The sequence below is a fragment of the Vanellus vanellus genome, assembly GCF_965231255.1.
Source record: "Vanellus vanellus genome assembly, chromosome: 7".
In the NCBI taxonomy this organism is placed as follows: Eukaryota; Metazoa; Chordata; class Aves; order Charadriiformes; family Charadriidae; genus Vanellus; species Vanellus vanellus.
Window position 1 is genome coordinate 12,992,180 of NC_138912.1, and position 21,964 is coordinate 13,014,143.

The 21,964-nt window shown below is 40.0% G+C and overlaps 1 protein-coding gene across 1 annotated transcript in view; it reads left to right on the forward strand.

Annotated features, from left to right (window-relative positions):
* SORCS1 (sortilin related VPS10 domain containing receptor 1) overlaps positions 1–21,964 on the forward strand; it is a gene marked incomplete at its 3' end in the record, with an annotated part of 307,932 nt that overhangs the window by 147,123 nt on the left and 138,845 nt on the right. The gene's annotated exons all lie outside the window — the stretch shown is intronic.

Sequence of the window (21,964 nt, forward strand, 5' to 3'; positions counted from 1 at the left end):
TGTCTCTTGTACAGGTCATGTACTGTAATAAACATTTTCTCTCTACAACAAAATGAAGGCGGAAGGGTCTCCCTTACCAGCAGCATTTGGACAGGAAATTAAAATCGCCAGAGGTGGGTCTGGCATACGGGTAAAGCCTGTAGCTATGATCACGAGTTACGCTAGACAAGTATACTTTCCTATCCACGGTATCTCTGCAGCTCACATCCTCTAAATAGACAGCAAAAGAAGGTTTATAAAAGCATTCCTTTCTCTCCTAGTGGTTGAGAATGATCAAGCAGTGTATGTTAACTGGCTGGTGGTGTGTACTATGCTTGTCACAGCAGAGACCCACAAACCCAGAAGCAACAAATTTAAAAAAAAAAAAAAAAAGGAGCGTGTATTTTTTTTTTCAGCTGTGTCAACCTGCCTCTTTACTTGACCCTGTAATTAGGATCATGCCATTAGCTGTTCAGATCAAGGCTGTAGTTACAGATGTAGTAAACAAGGGTTAGGAATAAAAGAAAAGAAAAAGACAATGCTGCAAAGCCCTAGCAGAGACATGAATAAAGAGGTGAGTGAAAAATTTCTAAGGTAGCTAGGTCATTTCTGGGAGCGTTCCAGATGCAGCGCTTGTCCACTGCTCATTCTGTTTCTGTGATATTAGAGTCCCTAAAATCAAGCTGGATACACCTCGTCTGATGTAAGGACGGCTGCTGTGGCAGTCTGTCAGGAATACACCTAAGCTCACTCAAAGGCTGAGATTTGCAAACATGCTCAGTGTGCGCTAAAAGGGAACTCGGGGAGAAAACCGCTTTTTGTCTGGGCCTCGGGATTCCCTTGCTTTCTGTGAGGATGGTCGAAGTTAACAGCATGCGATTGGTCATCACCAAATGGTTGATCAGAGAAGTCAACCACGAAGTGGCTCTGTAAGAATGTTGATGGTGTTTGCAACCAGGCAGGATCTGCTGGCAGTGCGAGTTTGGCTGTTTTTTTCCACTGTTTGGACAACAGATGCAGTGTGACAAGTCGCATATTCAGCAATGTAGCCTCATGGAGCTCAGTCAGGAGGACTTGAAGTTGAGATTCTTTCTTTATTTAGCTCACCAAAGACACTGTAGATATAACCGAATCTATATAGAGTTATAACTTGCTAGGGCACCTCCATCACAAAACCACCCATGGGTTGATGAGGAGGATCCCAACATGAATAAAGCTTAAGCTTGGAGTATGTTTCTTTGTAGCTGACTACTGCAATGATAGGCTGGTACAGCCCAAGGTGGCTTTCAGCTACCACCAAAAGGGACGTAGACTTCAATATAGGTTTATAACGACCTGTCAGGAACGTGGAACGCTTTCCTTCTGTAGCTAAAACCTGTGTCACTGTATCTCAACTGATGTCAGTATTCAAATTAACTGAATTATGTTCATATCTGTAGGATTCTTACCTCCCCAAAGCAGTGGGGAGGTGACTTTAACAAATGTGTAAGCGCTTTCAATAATCTGGGTTTATTTCTTTACCTGATTCCCAACTTGCCACATAGCTTTGAAAAAGCTGTCTTGATGCTTTGCACCTGGAAGTACTAGCTCTTGACCTCTGCAAAACAGAAATGTATTTCACTGAGAAATTCTCAGGGTTTCTTTGAGTGAGGTGCTGCATAAGTGCAAACAATTTTTTATTAATAGTCTATTCATGTGCATAATAAAAAAATAGGTTCCCACTCTAAAGAAGGTTATATTATTCAATATATCTAAATTACAGCCACAGTAAAGCTGCATGTATATGTTCTGTCTGGAATTATATGAACAGGTGCTACATTATACTATATACTCTTGTACATTATTGCTTTCTGAGAGATATACAGTCTGTGTCACTCAAGATCGGAAAAATGGAAAAACATGTCTTTCAGTAAAAAGACATTTCCAAGGCTAGATGCGCTAATATTTTATGAAAACGTGAATAAGTGAAGCAGATTAATCAGAAAGATAATGAGAAAACAACATTGGTTTTTTTCTAGGGTGGAGGATAGATTAAAAATAAAAATCAGACCCCGGAACAGCATCTCTCTAGGTTATCTGCTTTCACATTCTGAGCAGTGGAGGGGCTGTTCTCTCCTTAAAATGTAAAACCTCAGAAAAAAAAAAAAAAAAAGTCTCATCCTTTTTGAAAAATCCATCCCTAAATGTCATAAAATATTACTCGGTAATCCGTCAAGTCATTCACACTGAAGGCTGCTGTGGTCCAGTTTGAGTTTAATCGAAAGTGAAATTAGCCCACGTTTCCTCCTTCTGGGTCAGACTTTCATCCCACAGAGGTTCTTTCCCAGGGGTTCTCCAGGGACTGGATGGCCATAATCAGAGATGGCGTTAATCATGCTGAATGTCTAATAGGAGAAGTGGCACAGAGGGTAAGGCAGGTACCCAGCTCTCCGCAAGTGCCTTTAGTGAATACTCTTTTATACTCAAGTCTCCTTTTTAATGTGCTTCAATCCAGATGAAATGTTCCGCCTTGCTGATTCGTGGAGAGCAGCAAAGATAAGTTTTTTCCCCTGTTTGAACCTGTAGAAGAGCGCCTTTTCCCCTTCAGTCTGTGAAGGATTGCGGTCATCTTGGTCACTAGCACATGAGCGTGGTTTTTTTGGCTATCTTTGGTGCTTGGGCAACCCAAATAAACAATGGATCTCTGAACTAGACTGAGGGTCTTATGCATGACTGTACAGGAGCGTGCCTTGCTTCCTTCTCTGGACCGTACTTCTTGTACATCAGCCTGGTCATTGGTAGTGTTGGGAGCCAGGAAAATCAGTGAGCCTGGCCACCGCCACATTGCAGGGGAGTGAAAGGCTTCCAGTAGTCACCCAGTAAGCGAGAGTACGGCGGGTACAGGGGTAGGTTAGGTTCACCCTGGCTGAAGCTGCCTCTGTTCCTTTCAGACTTCTGGAGGACCCAACACAGAGAAGGGATATCCAGACCCACTCCTCTCAGCCCTGTGAGGGCAGGCAGGCAGGAAAACTGCAGCAGGCAATACTTGAGGTTTTAACAGTACAGTGATCCTTAGAGCAAGGTCAGCCTCCATCTCTAACTTCTTTTTTCACTTGCTGATAGCCACCTGTGAATAGCTTGGCAGGGAAAGGTGCCGCAGTCTTCGTTGTCTATTTAGCTCTTTGCTTCACGTTGGTAACAATGGGTTCCTTAACTACCAAGTGCAGTCTGTGCTGTGACGGACACACGCACAGTAGAGATCCAGACTCCTTCCCAAATTATTTCATGTGAACCACCAAACAATGACTGGAGAATGACTGTTCTCATCACTCTGGGGGTCGGAGGGGTTCTTAAGTGCTACCCGCTGTTATTAGCACCAAAGTCCTTTCATTCATGTTCTTCAAAATATCATTCTTCTCTTTCCAGCCTTTCTTTCAGCCATGCTTCTTGGGTAGTGCTCATCCCACCACCTTTGCCCCAAAACTCATTTTCAATATCAGAGCTCTATGAAGGCTCACAGATCATGAGCCTAGTTTAAATTGCCCAAGTGTGAAGATACATCATTAGCTAGACTAATAACCTGTATAAGATCCTCCTTTTCTTCTTGATTCACTCCTTTTCTGCAATCTCCTGTGTCCCTTTAGCATAAAAGCAAATAGAGCTTCAAATCTCATGTTTTCCAGACACAGATGATCACTGCCCTCCAGACCATGCTTACCCAGTTGTGTGTCTGTTCCGTTTTCCTTCTCAGTGGTCTTGGGTATTTTCCTTTGAAAGCAAGGGAGGAATCTTAATGTCATTCAGGGAACAGAGAGAAGGAAAAAAAAAAAAAAAAAAAAAAGGCAAGCCCAGGGTTTTTTTTGTACATTTGACTTCATTCGCTCTTAATAGCTAATTGCTCCTCTCTTCAAAGCCTTGCCAAGGAAAAAAAAAAAAAAACAAACAACTGAGCTATAGCTCATCACTGCTACATCGTTTGACTGTCATTTTTGAAAATTTCCCCGAGTAGCAAAAGCATTTAAAAGGCGCTTGGCGCTGAGCAGCCGGCGCTGCTGGCACACAGCAAACTGTGCTGCTGTTTAGACATGCACACACTGGGGTGAGAGAGCGCTCTGTGGGGTGAGAACATGCCTTTGTGAGGGTGGATGTGTTTGATGGGCTGCGTTGCAGATTTGTTTCCATATTTGTTTACATACGGACTGAGAAGAAGAATCTAAGCCTACTAACAAGGAGGTTATAGATTGAAAAAGAGTTGTTCAGAGTATCTGTAGCTTGGATTTTTCTGAAAGACTTTTCACTGTCAATTCTTTTTTGATCAGTGGTGCCCCCCCCCCCCCCCCAAAAAAAAAAAAAAAAAAAAAACCAAAACAACAAAACAAACCAACCCACCACACAAGCACATGCAAGCAGATCTGAAAACATCTGGTAGCCAGTCTCAGCTGCTATAAGCTAACAATGCAAAGTGTTTTGTGGACTAATCATCTAAATCTGTATGTTAAAGGATTACTTTATCTCCTCCTGAAATTGGATTTGAACAGTGTTTTTAGAGGAGATTGTTGTTAAAAGAGGGAAGGCGTGGAAGATGAAAAATATGGCTTTTCAAAAGGTGGCACAGTCTTTGGTAAAGACGACTTCAACCCAGGATAGAAATAGTAATTAAACGTAGAGAAAATGAAGGAATCTCAAGGATCTGCTGGGAAAGATATTCCTAAGGGAAGAGAGAATGTCAAACCTGGGTCTCTGAAGTGCGTGGATTATGGAGTTGATACAGTATAGATGTGTTCAATGATCAGCAGACTCTCGGGCTTTTCTGAAGCTAGGAAAAAATGTGAAAGGTTTCAGAAACTTCCTTCTGATGAAGATAGGAGTTTTCCCTTTTTAATCATTAACGTTTCTAAGAAGCAGTAAAATAAAAATGAACAAAAAAGTCTTCGTTTCCTTTCTCCATTGTACCCGAAATGTATCTTTTTCTAGGGCAGAATGTATTTAGGCCTATTTAACAGCATGTAGTGAAACTACAGAAATGTTTGTGAGGAAAGCAAGAAGGAAATCATCCTTTTCTGAAGCTGCAGGGGAAATTTAGGCAGAGAAAATGTAATTAGCCAAGCTAAAAAATGCCTGAGAGAACAGAAATGGCCAGCATAATTCCTGCACAGTGCTTTGACAACTCTAATGAAAGCAAGAGGTCAGCATCGTAGTTTAAAGTATAGTCTGGAGGCCTGCAGTATCAAAACTAAACCCAACCAACCAAAGAAACAAACCCAATATCTACAACAAAATTAGAAGTACTTCTTGGGAGGGGGACTTTACTTATTTATTTTAGTAATTGTCATAAATATGTCATCCATAGCTAGGATGTCTGGGGAGGGTAAGTATATTTTCCAGTCATTCAAAGGGAAATTTGCTTATATTTCGGTATTCGGTTAGTAAAAGCATCTACTGAATCTTAAAAGCCGCATGTAGATAGGACTTTGCATATGCGAGAGAAACTACTTTAATATGCCCACCAATGTTGTTCCAGATTCAGCGACATAAAGAAGGGAGGCTTCATCTCTGCTACTCCACCACCTTGAGGTGACCTTGCTTCTTGCAGTATTAAGAATATGTCCGATTAAAAACTATTTGTTCTATGGTCCTGAAATGTCCCTATGCTATATAAGGATATCACGCAACAATATACGTTAAAGTAGCTACAATAAAAGGTAAGCTAGGAAAGCAGGAAAAGCAAAAAGAAACAGAAAACCAAAAGTTCTTTATGCAAGAAGATCTGATTATTAGACTATAGCCTTGTTAAGCTGAGTAATAATCAGAATACTTAACATGTTTTGCTCTGATTTTAATTGTGATTATAGCAGGAGTACTTTGAAAAATATAAATTTGATTACCATGTTAAACAAGATCCTTTTACCTTGCTTAAATTACAGTTACTAATTTAGTACAATATTAATATCTTTGGTCCAAGGTCCATTATAAATTAAAAATAATGGTGTACAGGGCAGAGTACTAAGTGAATTGGAATGAAAAGTTGGGAAAAAAAGAATCCAAGCCTGTCCTGGAAGTGGGTTACAAGCTTTTAAATGCAAATATATAAAAACTTTTTGTAAGCCATGGATCTCATTTTTAATCGCTATTCCACTGTTTGGAAGTCAGCCACATAGATTCTCACTTGGTTAACATTCATTTTACTAGTCTCAGATCTTGGTCCAAAATCCACCGAAATCAATAAAAAAAACCCTCACTTTGAATGCCAAATTAAATTATTCTTGTTAGCATGTCAGAAGAGGTTCTTACAGTATCCCACCATTGCAGCATGGAAAACCAGAGCACAGCAAAATATTTGGCAAGAAAGTGAGATTTTCTTTATGAGTCTGCGGTCAACCCGGGCTCGCAGGCAAAATACTGGACTTCATCAGATCCTCTAATGTGTCATTTCAGTAGGTGGTAGACCCTCTAAACCCTTGAGGTATTTCAGAGGTTACCCTAATAAGTGTAATATTTTATTTTTCAGTCAGGTTTGTACCCAAGCTCCATATATCAGCCAACATATTTAAGATGTAGTTAATGTACTAGTGTCATATGGTACTCAAATACTATTGTGGTTTCCCTACCAGAGATTGGTGGATGGTCTACTGCATTAAAAAGACAAATAAAATGAAATATGTACAAAATCCTCCTGGTAGTTTTGTAGTCAACAGTGTACACATATCAGGAAACCGGTACTGCAGTCAATGGTTAATATCCTGTATATCACTCTTAGGTTGCTCTTGTACACCTGACATCCACCATAAAACTTAGTCGAGGGTAACCATTTGCGAAAAGGCTTTATGATGTCTTGCAGAGTAATCCCTATGCTGATGCTCAAAAGAAAATACTAGTGACATCATCTGACATGAGAGCTCTTAAAACGCTCTCCAGCCAAGCAACGGAACCCGGGTATTCAATATGTTATCCTGTTTACTTGTGTGTCTACTCACACATCATGTACCTTTTTACTGCCTTATGTGTATTGAAGTATCTAGTTTTCATATGTATATTTAGAATTTCTTTTACATCTGAAAGAAATTTCTTGCATTATTCTGTCTGTACCAACAGATGTTCAGGGCAGAAGAGACCATAGTAGTTTTCCTGTCTTACCTCATCATAACACTGGATGCATGGTCTCTTCTGTCCTGAACATCCATGTCCGAATAGTCAAGCCCAGACAAGTGATGGGAAGACTAAAAAGGTCTAAAAAACATTAAATAAGTTGTCTACATCTGTAAGACCACTGGTCAAATGGAATCTGAGTCCCAGTGTAAATCCTAGCCTTGCGTCCTGTGAACTTGACAAGGCTTTTTTCCTCAGGATGTTTCTGATTCAGTTAAAATGCTGCTGAGAATGTGTAAGTTCACTAAATCAATGGAAGGTCAGTAGCATATAGGAGGTTGATGAAGGCCAAGCAAAGGAGAGCATCCCACTTGTGATTAGGTTGAATCACAGGTAACTGCAATTTCTTGTGCTTTAATTTTTCATTATTTTTTATCAAACTCAGCTGAAGGGAGAATTTGTGGATGATGTCGATTAATCAGTAGTTAATGGCGACTTGCAACAATGGCAACGTAAGTTCTGTATTTGATAGCTGGCTTTAGTGCAAACTGCTTCTTTTTAAAGTAGAGTTGCTTTGCCTTTCTTAACTCATGCAAATGCTCAAGGTGCTGTGAAATTTGTTCCAATCCATAAATGGTGGCACAAGCTCATTCTGTTTCTTCTAGGCTGGCAACATGCACCATGGGCTTCTGTTCTCAGGCTTTCAGAAAGATCAGTGGTTGCTTGTACTTAAACTTCCAGAGACTGGCGGCTTCCTGTAGTTGCTTTTTTGTTTGGCTGGTTGGGCTTTTTTGATTCTGGTCTAGTGGTCACACTGGGCAAAAGATCCTCCCTGATTTTTTTTGTGTTAGGAGCTTCGTCCAAGTTCTTGAGGAAACTGTGAGAAAGAGTGATTTTAAGTTCTGCTGTAGTATAAGCAGCAGCCAAAACCTGCTTGTCTTTGATTTTCTTTCTCTTCCGACATGTTGCTAATATCAATACATCGTGTCCAAATATGAATGCTGAGTTCCTAATCAATGCCTAATCACTACGCATTGATTGAGGTAACCTCAGAATTCCTTGTGGGGGAAATGTCTTTAACTGGTATTTACAAGTTGAGGACATCTGAGTTGCAAGACACCTCTGAGACTATGCAAGAAATCAGATACAGCCGTGAATTTTAGTTTAGAGTCACAAATGATAACATCTTCACTACGTTTGTTAAGGCTGTAAGGGCATATTCGTGTGTACACTGGCTACAAAATTATCCTTGCACCCACTGAATAATGTCATGAGCTGTTGCTGCGAATGTTGTATAGGTATTAACAGAATGCGTACGCTTACTTTTTTTCTAAAGGATCACTAAAGTTTTAACTCCATCAAATGACTGCATAATAGAAATGCAGCACGGACACTTTCCGTGTGTTCAGTGGCTTCAAACCACTTTGTAGCTTTGCTGCATATTTAATTGCACTCTTCTAGTGAGATCACAATTTAATTTACTCCCTATTTACTGCTCAAAAACAGGTGGAGAAAAGACATTTGTGTACTTTGGTCATCACTACTTATAGGAAAACAGCCACATGACTTAACTAATCTAATAATACCAACTAAATTAGGTTGTCATCATATATAATACAATCTGCAGACCTAAGAAGACAGGCTTTTTTTATTATTCACTGGATATTCTCTGAATTAAGTTTTTTACATTTTCTGAAGAAAGAGCAGGGTCAGGCATGACAGGACTGTTGTTCTTATGTAGGGTCTTCTGTGTTGTCATATAAGTGATAACCAGATTCCATGCACTGCAGAGTATACTTGATAACTCAATAGATTTCATTCAATCACTATACTCTTAAGTGTACCAAAAATTTTTTTACATACGGAATACCATTATTTGGATAAGAAGTTAATATACTGTTATAATGTATCCCAAGATTTTTTTTTTTATAAACCGTAAAACAGATAAATCCTTTTTTTTTTTTTTTTTTTTTTGTCAAAATAAAAGGTGCTCTATTCTGACTTAGGGAGTCTAATGGTTTCATTTTAGAGTGTAGATGGAATGAAACTTTTCTAATTATGAGGAATTTTAGTCAAGTGAGCTGTGATTTTTATTTTTTTTTTTTTTTAAACTCTATCCATCAAAGCATTTTATTACTTTTGGTTGATTTGTTTCTTCATTCTATAATGACAGCAAAGAATGGAATCTTCTGCAGGAGTGATGCTGGAACATCAACATCCCTAACACACCTGCCTTGGGCCCAGAGGGCATGCCAAGGGGCTGGATCGGTGGAAGTGGGCTAGCTACATGGATGGCAGAAGTTGCCTACCAGTTTGCTAAACGGGCATGTTTAAGACCTAGGCTTTTGCAGACTTGCTAAGAGAACTTGAGCAGTAGCATTTCTTGAGTAAGGTTCTGGGAACTTGTAGACCTCTGGGTCACCAGGTGGCCTTGTGCTGATGCCAAGACTCTTGATGCATCAGTGTAGCAGCTCCGAGGGTGTCTCTATTTTGTCGTTGTTTTCACCCTTTTCTGTCCCTTGGATCCAAATCAAGATATTCCCCAGGCTGACCATTGATAAAAACTGTCTTTTGACAATGGATGTTCTGTGGTGTATTGAATTTCACCTGCCAAGAAAGTCTGAAATCCGAGTATCCACTGATTCTAGTAACAGAAAATGCCAGTTAAAACCGCTGCTAACAATTTACCCCGTGCATTCTAGAGAGAGATGTGAGTAACGTGTGATGCTGGTGGCATACATACATATACATGCATACATACACTCATACCGATGAAATACACACACATACGTACATGCATGCAGTCATACATATACAGATCTATACATTCCAAAGGAGAGCAGGTGGACTTGGGTCCTAGTGACCAGCTATCCCAGGTCTCTGAGTGGTATATCAAATTTTCATCCTGCAGACATTACAGAGTAGAGGAGAGGGAAGCTCTGGGATGGTTTTGCAGTTGTGAGTTTGGTAATGGTTCCCAGTCATTGCAAGATATTGCTGACAGGTTTTACAATGGCATGGATATGGTTTTAGAGAAGTCTCCTCTTGATCATTTCCTCCCAGTCAGGGTTTAGACTACCCACTGGACCGTGAAGCAGTATAACACAGTTTGTGACTGGATGCCATTGAATTTCTTACAGTTGAATAGCTTGTCACTGTTCGGGTATCACGGGTCTACTGGGTGATAGTCCAACCTGCAGACAGAGAGGCCCAAATGTATTATCCTGCCCACTACTGGTTTGCTTTACCATAAACTTCATTTGTGTCTTTTGTGGAGTCACTGAAGTCAGGAGCTATGAACGTCTATAGATGCCTTGCTCCCCTGGCTTTGCACGGGTTAAACAGGAGCTGGATTCCTTCGTTCTTTTACAATCTGGGCCAAAGTCTAATGTCAGCCTAAATTTCTGACAAGGGGGAGGGACACACAGATGGAAAGTGCTGTCAAGCTCTCCTTGTTTCTTCTCTCTCCTCAGGGTTTGGGAACTGTAGCTTTTCTCATCGGAGTTGTGTATGTGTAGCTAAGAATTAACAGCTAGTAGCTACCGAGATATTGCTGTAATGAATAGATATATCTATAGATATACATAGCTGTATTCTTTACTATTAATTGAGTAGTGGTTTGCCTGCGTTCAGCCACGCTCCGGTATGCACTGCACCCTGCTCCCCTCTGGCTTCCCCTTCGTGTCTGTGGAGCGAGCTGCATGCCTGATGTCCCGAACCAGCAAAACTCAGTGTCTGCCTTGCAGATTTCCAAATAAGTCACTGCAAGTGCCAGTCCATGGGGACACCGAGTCCTTTTCTGTGAATCAGGATTTATTTGCTTTTGAAGTGTTAATACTGGAGGGGAGGAGGAGATGTCTTCCTCAGCTGCCTTAAGGAAGTAATTTACTATTTTAATATGTTGCTATGGATTAAGAGGACTGCTGAAGGGCAGAATGGCAACCTCCTCTTTGATCCAGATGACTGGCTCTGTAGGTGGTGGTCATTAGAAAGGAGAAACGGCTCCATCCATCCTACGACTCCATCTGTAGGGAGCCGTAAAGCTGGTTTATATCAGGCCAGGTTTTCTATGCAGGTTGTGTCAAAGCCTGGCCAATTCTTTTCGCATTCGTATTTCTAACACGCTGCCTTTCCTAGCTGTCTACAGGGCTAATGCTCTTATTCAGCCTTTCAGCATCTCACGTCTCAATTATTGCGGTGTCCTTTCCCCTGGCCCTGACAAACGTGGCGTGATCATCTCGGATTCATTCAGAATGCAGCTGCGGAAATCGGACACCTAGCTTTCTGCTTCGGTCATGCAACACGTCTTTGTGAAACACTCTCCATCTTATTGCACTAAAAATAGGGCTGCCAGCCTTCGTTTTCCAGATCTCACTACTTTTGCCATATCTCACTACATATTAGGAGATAACTGCTGCCTCTGATTAACCTGTGGTGCTAGTCTCCAGTTCTGCTTGCAGCCTTTTCAATTAAGTGCTTTTATATGGTTTCTCAGTGTGCCCATCATGCGTGGGAGGAGATGCTTTCTCGGTAACATCCACTACCCTGTGCCAATGCTCTCCTTAAACAACAAAGGGGGATTCCTTTTTTTTTTTTTTTTTAACCTGTCATTCACACACAACCTTTCTCTTAGTTGGGTTTGGGCTCACTTTTGGCTGCCTTTAGTTTGTACATTTGGAGGTACTGTACTTCGTAGTTTTCAGTGACAAAGACCACTGTTTTGTTGATATTTGCATGTTAATTAGAGCAACAGCCTCCTGCACTGCGATTAGGTGGCTGAGATGCTGAGTTAACACAAGTAATAATTAATGAAGTAGTTGCAAAGAGCTATCTGCTGGAAGAAAAACAAGAGAAAAAAAGATGGTTAAAATGAAAGAATCAGAGGAAAGAAAAGAAAGGATAGAGTCGAGGTGGGGGAGGGAGCGAGCGGATTAACAAGAAGGGATTTACAGAATCACAGGTAGGGGGTTCTTGCAAATCAAGTTGTTGTTTTTTTGTTTGATGTGCACACAATACACTAAATCATTTGCATAACATTCCCAGGCCCTCCAGCTTAATCCTTACAGTTCTGAAAGATTCTTTGTTTGAGGGGGATTAAATTCTCTAAAGAATTTAGGGCCAGGTCTATAAGGAGGGTTAGAACCAACTCTTTTCTTCTTTTGACTGTGGTGGGAGTTACACACCTAATTAGGACTTAAATATTTAACCTGTGGATTTAGGGTTTTGTTATTTTTTTTTTTTATTATATTTATGGAAGGTTGGTATTCCATTTGTCTGAAATAAGAGATGGAAGAAACATAAAGGGCCAAAAAAACTTGTTTGGTTTCCTCCTGGGCTTCAGTTCTGGGGAGAAATAATCATTTTGTGATTAATTTTTGTTAAAATGCTGAAATTTGCAAAACAAAGTAATGTTTTGGGACACATATTTTTTTAAAACATTTCATTTTGAAGTGGTTAAAATTAGAACGTTTAGGCTTTCTTGATGTTTTTTCCCCTGAAAATGATTCAGTTGAAACTAATTTCTGAGACTGCCAGGACATGTGACTTTACAGTGTTCCTTCTGGAACTTCAGCTTTTTGAAACACACAAAATATTTGCAAGCTCTTTCTGCTTGTTAGAAACCAGGACCATGTATCAGTCAGCATTTATGAGACATAGGCTTTTCCTTGGATGTCTTGAATAAATCGTGTCCTGCGTGTGGCTTTTTGAGAATCTGTCACTTCACCTGCTTTCTCCCTGGTTTTAACTTAGATGTGGGGCATTATTCTTGTCTTGTGGGCAATTCTTAGAGGAAAAGAGGGAATTAACTAAATTACTAGTAAGTCGAGGGGGCCGGTCTGAATGAAATCACTTTTGTCACCGTAGTATTTGATGATTTTTTTTTTTGTCTCCCAGGTGCTATTCTTGTCCTTGCATGTATACCTGTGTTTATCTGTAGGAGCAGACATGGCTCTGCTTTAAAGGGAGGGCCATAAGTGATTCATTGTGTCGTATGACACAGGATTGTTCTCGTCTCAGGAGGATTGTGAACTCTCAGCTTCTCATCTCTCGTATATCCATACTGGTTTCATCTACATCCAACTATTTTTAGAGGGGAAAGGCAAGAAAAGCAAACGCACAAAAATGTGCAACTCCCCCAGATGTTCTTAAAAGCAACTCCAGTGAAAACCCTATGAAACATTATTTGCTAAATCAAACCAGCTCTAAATTCTGTCGGAGAGCTGATTATTATGGGGTCTTTCAAATTCTGTCTGTGTAATCGTTGCTCTACTCTGGATTCTGTGCTAATCCTATACCTGCTCTTTCTAATTCCGCCCGACTTAGGGATATAGGCAATACATTCTGTTGACTGGTTTGTTAATACGTCTGTACATGGGCTATCAAACCTGTAACGGGTGTTTAGCATTCGTTTGAGGATACAGATGAAATCTGATGAAGTTGTAATGGAGCAGGAAAAATCTGAAATAAACTTCTGAAATGGAGCTTGGTCATTCGAAGATCTCTGTAGTGCTGGTCTTGCTCATTTTTAGGTAGTGGTGGAAGAATTTCTCAGAGGAATTATATTTAATGCCTTTGAATGCTGCTTATACACATAGCTATTAACTGTTTCCTCAGTAGCTGAATGCTCAGGGGGAGTGTCTCAGCGCTGCAAATAGTGCCTGCTTTTGGAGGGGTTCTTTTCATTAACATTGAAATGTCACGTATTTTTGGCCTTTAGAAAAAGGGAAAAAGAAAGAAAAAGGAGAAAAAGTTTACATACCCTGAAGCACTTATACTTACTTACAAATGTATTTAAGGCCAAGTTAAAACATTTTACATGATAAATTGTTGACTAATTTGTAAAAAAAAAAAAAAAAATTCTTCTTAAAATGCTGTGTTTGGCACACACACATTCTAGTAAATATAGGAATATCTACTATGTGAAATAGGTTAAAATTATCTTAGCTTCTTGTAATTCTATTAGCTTTTTACGAAACAGTATTATTAAAAAATGAGGTCGGTGTGGCTTCCTCGCAACAACGTTTTCAGAAACCAAAACTCATGGAGCATATTCTATAAAGAGAGATGGGAACCAGATCATCAGCTACCCGGCTTCTAGGACGTGATCACAGGTACTGTGAAATTAACTTTCACAATGGCTGTAGCCTGAACCTCTCCTTTACATGCTGACTTTAAACTTCTTTACAAAGATTTTATACTTTAGTGACAGATTGGATTTGTAGTCTCAGGCATAAAATTGCATAAAAATAATTTACCAGGCTTATAGGTGAACTGCTAATGAACTGATTGGCATCAATGTCCGTGCGTGTCCTCCTAACCTTGGCAATGCAGAGTGGCAGAACTTAGTTTAGGTCAAAGCAAAAAATGCGTAAAGTAAGTCTAATCATGCTGCATGCAGCTGGGATAACAGTGTGTGCATAGAGAGGTAAATGCCTCAGTAACGCGCAGCAAGTTGTTAAGCTGAGATGAATTGCCTGCAAGTCTGAAAATTTACTCCCGACTTGTCCTAGTGTAACCAAGATCAAAATGGGTGATGGTTCTTTAAAAAAACCATGAAAATTGTGACTAGGTTTATGAAATATTGATTTTTAGTGTAACTAGTTATCCTTGAGAATGGACCACTAAAATGAGGCTGGGTATAAAATTTTTCCCTTCAGAGTAGCAGAATTCTAAGACCTCATCTCTCACGATTTGTAGGGGACAGGGCAGGAACTGAAGCCGGGTGAGAAACAGCAAGCAAGAGACCTGAATACAATTATCAAGAGTATCTAATAGAGTTTCTAACAATTTCTCACTTCTGTAATCCGGGCTCTTGCATAACATTGTGGCTCTCTCTGTTGTCATCTCTCATTGTAGAAATAATTTAAGCTTTCTGGAACAAGGACCTCCCATTTTATTTGTACCTCCGGTGGCTCTGAGGCAGTGTAAATAGTGTTCTGATTGGAAGGCAGAGAATTCCATGTTCCCAAAGATATAAAATTTTTACTTCTTGGCTGGATGGCCTTTGAGGTATCGAATCCTATCTGTCACTACCCCTTCGATTAGCTCTGCTTTTTTGGCACTGTTCTAGAGCTTAATGTCTGGGGCCTTCTGATACTGAAGATGCTCATCTTTGGTGTAGAGAGTAAGTTAGAGTGGAAAGGGAAGAAGGATAGACCCCGATTCTCATCTGAAGAAGAGCTAATTTTTCTGGGTCTGAAAAAGAATTTGGGGAGATTAAGCAGTATTGATGCAACCTGACATGATGATTTGCTTCCAAATAAAACCTTTGTCTGGCACAAATCAAGCTAACCGTTAACTTCTCAAGTAAGGGACAAAACAGCCTTGCAAAGCGCGCTCGCCTTGCCTTCTGTAGGCCCGTTACTAAGATTGCAAAACTATGAGGTTATCGTTCTTGGCTCCCTCTTGTAATCAAGACCACAGACTTGTCAGGAGAAGAGATCAGCGATGACATGAAAGATGAAATTCCACTGCGGCTAAAGCCAGCCTGCGTCAGGGTTACTGCAGGTCCCCTGTGTCCCCCGTCACCCCCTGCTCGACAGCTGTGTTTCCCGTTTGTTGCGGCATTAGGGTGAGGCGCCTCTGCAGTGCGCTGGTTCGGGTTGATAAACCAGCGGGCGGGTTGAGTAACGCAAGAGGGGGGCAAGAAAATCTGCAGCTTAGAGGCAGAGGAGAGACGGAGGAGCCTCATACCTGCGTCTTGTGTCAGCCTGTATTGCTGTGACATTAGATTTTCTGAGGCACTGTCTAAAAAAACTGCTTCTCTCTGCTGGACCAGAGGGTCCAGAGCTGTGTATATGAGATGTCTGATGTGAAGCAATGTGACCCCATCATCTCCCATCAGAGAAACAGGCGATGAAGCCAAAATAAACTCAGGATTTAAGCTTCTTTATTCTTCTTCCATACCTGTTTTGTCTTATTAGTTGATGTCACTGCTGTGAGGGGGTTTGAGAAGAAAAATGTCAATATGGACAGGACACACTGAGCTAGAGTCTCCTTAATTAGCTTTCTACCAACTCCGTGAAAGACTTTGGAGAGAAGAGCATGTCGAGTGACTACATTCACGGAGGTCAGTGCAGTTTTCCAGTGCTTCTTAGGCAACGCACAGCTAAATGTGGAAGCTGGCACTGTTCTCACGCTTGGATTTTGCTCTGGCTCTTCTCAGAGCCTTAGTATAAGAAGGTAGAAATCATTGAGTGTTCTGGAGTTCTGCCATTTTACTCACTATCTAAATTGTCCCAGTGACTTTATTATGCAGGAGAACATGGACGAAGCAGATATGAGTATAATAAAGGGGGGAAAGCTGTGCCAAATCGGCACCTGAATCAAAGAAGAATTTAGTCATCTGACATCTGTTTCACAGCTAAAAAACTCGCTGTAATTAGCTCAGATACAGGCCTACAAAAAGCTACAAATGTGTCAGTAGGATTACAAAGCTGGAAAGCTGTAAGGTTTACATTTTTCTGTGCAAGCGCTGCGGGACTAGGGGGAGAATCCACATGCTCACAACTGCTGACCAAATGTTTATAAACTAAATAATTGTTTGAGAGAGTGTATATAATCAGATAGCAAACTTCCTCCAGAGTTGGTTAGCACACAAAGTAGACTGCTTTTGAAAAGATTTTTAAAATTCATTTTAATGGGTGAGAAAAGCTGGCTGACATTTTGGAACTAGTCAAATGCTGATATAAAAGCTGTCTCATCCACGTCCCCCACAAATGTTGAGCATTCACTGGAGTTTAAATCTCTGGTGGTGGATTTTCTGCTATAGCTATATAGCAGCCTAATATTCTTGTCAGAACAGATTTGCAAATGACCCATAAACCTAACAAGAAACTAAAGCTGAAAGGATGCTCTGGGCAATATTGTTCTCTTTAGTGACTTCTTGCCTGAATCTGTGTGAATCTGATAAAGTTTTCTGGATGCAACCTCTATTCAAACTTAAGAAATCAGGATATGTGGAGGAGTAAACGTTAGCTTGTTAAGAAAAGCAGTTAATTGTTATAATAACGAGACCTTATTGGCTTCTGTGACGTTTGGTCTAGGCTACGGACAGGGTATTTTTCAGAATCTCTCTAAAGAAGAGGGAAGTCCAGAGGACCAAGAATAGAGCATCCTATCCATTACATCTTAGCTATGCAGGGTAAGCCAGCCAGCTCTGGGGTAACAAATGTTATTATTGATAAAATTTTACATGAATTGGTCAGTGGTCATAGAAAACTGCCTCGGGTTACACTGCCTAAAAACTACATGCATGATTGAAATTCATAGTCTGTCTGCATTTATACTTAAGGCACTTAAGCGGAGGCGAGGGGATACCCATTTGGTGTTTTATGTGTTCTATGAACTGAGGCCTCTGGGAACTTGAGTCCTCTAGAGATATTTCTCTTGACTCCAGGGAGCTTTGGATCAAACATCAGAGAAGGTGCAGGATTCTTTGGCAGTTTTTTGTAAAGCCGTTCAGAAAGGCTTTGTGCAAGTCAGTTTGAGAGCGCTATCTGAAAGCGGCAGTGTGTGAAAAGCTGAATAACAGGGATGTTTACTGCAACTTTTAAACTTAACAAAAAGATGAAAAGTATATCAAACTACTTAAATATTCTTTAAAAACATAGCCATGGACCTGATGACTGGAAGGAACCATTTGACCTCCAACTCCTAGTGATGTGTAATCTCTGCCTTAAATTTTCTCAGCCTAGGAAGTTCAGCTGCATAAATTGTAACTTTTTAAAAGGAATTACTGTATTCAAAGCTGTCCGGAGACTGGGACTGAAATGTCACGAAGTTCGTGTTTGTCAACAACTCTTTTTTCTTTATTGACAACATGTCTATAGGCTGTCCCTAAAAGAAGTTACTTGACCCATAAATATGTGATAGGAAGAAGGACAGTCTTCTTTTAAAGATACTGCACTCGAGCATTTGAAGTTTGGCACAGGCTTTCTTAAGTCTTTTAATGAATGTGCTGTTTAATTGCTTGTGTCTTATCTTTCCGTGATTGAAAGTGAAGGTGAGAACACTTGCTGTACTTGCGATGTTCAAAGGATAACTCAGTGAACGCATGTGAGGTAATCAAATTTTCTGGAGAACATTTGCCCCATAGAAATCAATGGTAGATAGAGGTAATTATCATTAGGAGATTGATGTAAATTTGATGCCAATTATTTCTAAAGTAAAAATAATTTAAACAAATTAGTTATAGAAATGTTAATCATTTCGCTGCTTTTGAATGTTAACAATTGGGCACACCATTATCTATTAGAATTTGTAGAAATGGGGAAAAAGACATCTCTGACAGTTTTTTGATGGATCAGGTACAATAGAATAATATCATGAGAGCTGATTAAGGAAATACTTTTCAAATAATTAATTCGATAAAAATCCCTGGCAAAATCTGCTATTTGTCATGCTCCTAGCTCCAATTAAGTGAATTCTGGTTTTTATAGTGACAGTTCAACTGATGAGGGTGGCAAACCTTGTTGGAGACTCAAGATTAAGCAATTACGTGAAAAAGAATGTCTTCACCGCATTCAATAATTATTACAAAATCACACCACTTGTAATCTTGAGCACTATTTGATGACCCACCATAGTCAGGAAGAACATCTTTTAGTTTATTGATGTGACAATATAAATCTATCATATCTTCATTTTCAGGGACCTGAATGTTCAGCCTATGGTAGCGACTCTTTTAGGCAGTTCTTTTATTCCCCTAGAACATAATGTAGCCTCAAGAGGATGTTTCTCCTGCTAGTAGACTAAGGGAAGAAGAAAATTCAGCATGACCTCTGTCTCTCTGTGTGCTTTGCTTTTATTCGCAGCCAAAGTATGCCTTTAGCAGGGTTAGTGCATCATCTAGAGAAGGATACATTTTTTTTGAACGCTTCATTTATCTGTAACAACTGGGTTTAATAGCATATTTATGGGCAGGGGCTGTGGTTAGAGTTGGTTGCCAAGACCGCTAACGCTCATGACTTTTTTGCCTCTGTCTGTTTCTTTCGGACTGCCAGTCCTCAATTGTTTTCTACTTCTGGTTATGTCTCCATGAACAAATTACTGCTAAACCCATTGGGCTGTCGATTTCTAGCATGTTAACTACTGCGTGGTAACCGTCCATATGCTCACTCTTGCACTGTGATAAATTTGATGGTGCTTACTCCTTAGTGAAAGTGAAGAGAAATGTGTACACATGGGCAATTAATGTACAATAAAGAAAGGAGGTTTATCTTGCCTTCTGGGAAATGACGTATATAGCCATAGTTTTTACTTCTTTTCTAGCCTTCTTAGTGCATATATTTCTTTCATTCAGCCACACACGTGGTGTGAAATTAAACTGGTGTGTTTCATTGGCGATATCCCTGTTTTCAGGATTTTAGAACCTGCAGTGCATGAACAAAATATAATTGACACTGTTCTGACTCGAGCTGACTATGACAGCGAACAATCCATCACAGTAGGAACTTCACAATGTTGTTTGGCTTCACCTCTGTTCTCCCTGTTTTTCCAACCAACCAAATTTATCGTGAAAGGCTTTTCACTGCATGTGATTCTGGTACCTATGTCTCAAGTGAGTCTAAGTCTGTTCTGAAATTTCACTTTAAAATGCAATCTTCATCTCTGGCCTCTGACTGAACATAAACCCTTTCTGTGGTAAAGTTATTAGATCCTACTCCCTCAGCTTTCCACTTTTTCCTGTGCTTGTGTGATCTCTCTGCAATTAGTCTGGAACACGTTCTTTCCATCACTGGCTTATCACATCTTGTTTTCTTTACTTATGGAATGTACTGCCCTCTGAAATGATATGTTTGGGGCACTTTTTTTTTTTTTTTTAACTTATGCACAAAAGATCTTACAAAGAAATCAGTTGCATTGTATTATGCTGTTGCGCCCTATGTCAGCAGGGATAGTATTCCCAGTGGCCAGAATGGGCTATCATTTGTTTTTCACTCATGCGTTGAACATGGCCAGAGAAAGCTTAAGAAAAGGCTACTTTAAATGTTGAGTGCAAATGCAGAACTATTGCTAGCAGCATCCGATCAACTAACCTCTCTGCATCCCTGCCCAACTGACAGACCTGCACATTAATATGCGTCTATATCTGGAGTATATCCTCCAGGAAGCAGTGCAAGAAAATGCTGGTAATATATGAACCTGCGTGAAAGCTGCCTGAATAGTAACAAATGGTAGCTTTGTTCTCACCTAGTATCCGTTAGGCATTATAGAAATACTAAATGATTAGCGGGCAGCTCAAGAGTTCCACAGCATAGTAACTGTAAGCATCGAAGCATTGGGATCCTCAGCCTTTAATGTAGGGGTTGGAAAGGGCAGAGACAACTGAAGAAATACATATTGGATATTAAGCAGCAGGTGGAATAACAAGAAATGAGCAACACTGGAATTTGCCGTGGCTGAGGGTATAATCATTCCTGACTTATTTTCCCTATCACCAGAAGCAGCCGCATTACAGTCTGAATTGTGTCATTAGAAATACTATTGATCAAGTTCTCATTAGCAGTCATTGGCACTCAACAGCCATTGTTGAATGAGTTATCTGTGCTGCTGAAACTGATACTGATCATTGGCTTCTGATAACAAGAATGCATCTCCGTCTTTGAAGCCAGCTAGTTGATTGAGTTAAATTTGTTCCATACTCTCCAAAGTTAGGAGCGAGGTATCACACTGTTTAACATCCCCAGCTCTTTGAAGCCATTAAAGCATTACAGGCTGAATCTAAGGTTCCTTTGTCATCTCATGAGTAATAGCACCGCTAGAAGTCATTAGCGCCTCAGCCTTTCAAACTTTAATTGGAGTTTGGTGAGCAGACACCCAAATACCTGACATAAAGTATGATATAGAAGGACAATTCATGCTCTCAAAGAACTTTGCTCAGAGTAGATGCAGAAGGCAATATTTGAGTTTGACTCCAGAATGACATCAAGTCACTAAAGCAAAAATACTACACATTCTAGTGTCAAATTCTAGTGTTTCTCTTCAAACAGTCAATATTAAAACTGCTGCTAAGTATAATTCCTCTCTTGCTTCACTATTGCAGGATTACTTCTGTATGGTTTTGGCAATCAGTCTAATAATTAGTAGGATTCTGATTTAGCAAGATCAGCTACACAGCTAGGAAGGTCGTTTTAAAGTACCCACCATCTTTTATTCCTTTTTAAAAAACCTGAAACGAGTAGTTTTTTATGCCTCTCCTCATATGCTATATTTTAAAGAGAAAGATAAGTTCTATTATAGCAATATTCATACAAAAATCTAGCAATGCTTTGTCCTGGTTTGGTTCTAGAAACTGTTATAGAAGGGCAATTAACTATAATGCCTATTGTGCAAGAAAGCCTTCTTGCAAGCTCCACAGCAGTGTGACTGCCAAAAGCTTTAGTCACACTATTAAAAAGCCAAGGAAGGGTAAAGATTGAACTTTCCATCAGAATGTCCCAGGATGTCTCTGGAGACACAGATAGGTGACACTCAGTCTTAAAGAAGGCTCTATTTGGAGGTGGTAACATTAAAACATATACCTTGCTGCAGTACTTCTGCAAAATCAGGGCTCTTAAAACAAATGGAGCCTACTTATATGCTCATTGATGAAACTGTGCACTGGATGATGAAGACAGAAAGGTATAGCCTCAGTTGGTTCAACCTCAAATAACGATATTAACTTCTAATCATGCTCCATTAGCCTCAGTAGGTTTTTGCACCAGCTGAGGTTCCCTTTTAAAAATTGGTTTTCTGTCTGTATTGGACTAATTGGTCATGCCTGTCATGGTGGTATATAAAGACAAACCAAGAATGCCGATCCTTTGCTTTAGACATTGTAAATGTAGACTAGAGCATGAATTTAAGGTGGAGTAGTAACAAAATCCCAACGGATTGATGTATCATACTCATTTTGTCACTTTAGCTTAAAAGCTTG